The following is a 1,983-nucleotide window of genomic DNA, read 5'->3' as shown; positions in this document are numbered from 1 at the left end:
AATCTCACTTCATAAAAATAAGCATAAAGTTTTTGGCGCCGTTGCCGGGAACTTCGGCAAAATATAGTGCTAATGGTAATTTTTTTATTTCTTTGCAGACTTTCAATCTCTGGCGAATTACGACCTGGAGATTGAGAGAAAATTTAGACGGAGACTGAGAGACCGCCAACAAGAACCACAATCAGATAAAGAAGAGATGGCAGAGCAGCCTGGAAACGGAGCACCAAATGATAACAATGTCATGGCGAATCCAATCCTGCTGGCAAACGATCGCAATAGACCCATTAGGGACTATGCATCACCAAACCTCTATGATTTCTGTCGAGGAATCATGAGGCTTGCCCTCGATGGAAGCAGATTCGAGATGAAACCGGTAATGTTGTAGATGATCCAAACTGTAGGACAATTCAGAGGAAGGTGTGGCAAAGACCCGCACACCCACCTCCAAAGCTTTATTGAAATCTGCAATCCTTTTGTGTTCTTGAACATCTCTACCGAAGAAGTTCGACTAACTTTGTTCCCATTATCTCTCTGTGATCAGGATAGTAAATGGGCATATTCTCTTGAGCTAGGAGAGATCACTTCATGGGAACAGGTCGTGGAGAAGTTTATGAAGAAATACTTTCCACCTACTAAGAATGCCAGACAAGGAAACTCATTACAAATTTTGAACAAGACATGGACGAATCGCTCAGCGATGCCTGGGCGAGGTTTATGAGGTTAGTCAGGGATTATTCACACAATGGTCTACCAGACTACCTTCAAATGGAAATTTTTTTATCATAGTTTGAATCCCACTTCGCAGACCGCTGCCAATGCAGTAGCCACTGGTGGTCTGCTTGATAAAACATATGACGAGGCGAATAATATCTTGGATCGTATCTCCAAAAACCATGAAGATTGGCGAGAGAGTGACCAAAGATTGAGAATCAAAGACAATGATGCAAGTAATGGTGCTATTGCTTCACTACAAAATCAGATGACCGCAATGATGAAATTAATCTAGGGAATTGCGATCAGCAGTCTAACACCGCAAAATGGGCAAATCAATGCAATCAATCAAAACACCACAAGGTGTGCGACTTGCGGTGATGGGAACATGATGGAAGATTGCCTGCAAAATCTATAATCTGTTTACTTTGTAAAAAATAATCCCTTTTCGAATACCTACAACCCCGGGTGGAGAAACCACTCCAATTTTGCTTGGAAGAATCAGCAATAGAATTTCCAACCAGTGGCGAAGAAAGAGGGGCCACCAGGATTCTTCCCACACAACAACAGTCAAACGATCAATCAAGCAAGTAGCTCACAACCACCGCAATCCTCTTCTTTGGAAAGCCTACTGAAGCAATACATAGAGAAAAACGAAATTGTGCTTCAAAGTCAGGCTACTCCCATCCGCAATCTAGAATTACAGATGGGCCAGATTGCGAGTGAGTTAAAGAGTAGACTGCAAGGGGTTCTGTTGAGTTCAACAGAACTCCCACGCAACCCGGGGGGATTAGGTAAAGAGTAATGTCAGGTTATGACATTGCGAAGTGGGAAGACTGTGGAAGGAGAAAAGAAGGAGCATAGTCGAACAACTCCCATTGCGGCTGAACCTAAAATTGCGATGACACAAGAAAATGAAGGAGAAAAAGAAGCAGTAGAACTAGAGGTTGCATCGACCTCAAAGTTAACTGAGACGGGAATCGTGAGAGTGCAATTACCCCCTTTCCCACAGAGAGTAAGAAAGAAAAAGAACGAAGAGGTACAGTACCAACACTTTCTGTCTATGTTAAAATAATTACATATTAATATTTCTTTCAGTGAAGCGATTGAGGAAATGCCTGCCTACGCAAATTTTCTGAAGGATATAGTAATTAAGAAGAGGGGAACTAGTAAGTTTGCCACGGTGGCACTAACTCAGAGTTCAAAATCAATCATTCCACCGAAGATGAGCGATCCTGGGAGCTTTACTATTCCTTTTTCTATAGGAGGACT

The sequence above is a fragment of the Benincasa hispida genome, chromosome 9, assembly GCF_009727055.1.
Source record: "Benincasa hispida cultivar B227 chromosome 9, ASM972705v1, whole genome shotgun sequence".
Taxonomy (NCBI): Eukaryota; Viridiplantae; Streptophyta; class Magnoliopsida; order Cucurbitales; family Cucurbitaceae; genus Benincasa; species Benincasa hispida.
Note: the sequence above shows the minus strand (reverse complement) of the source record.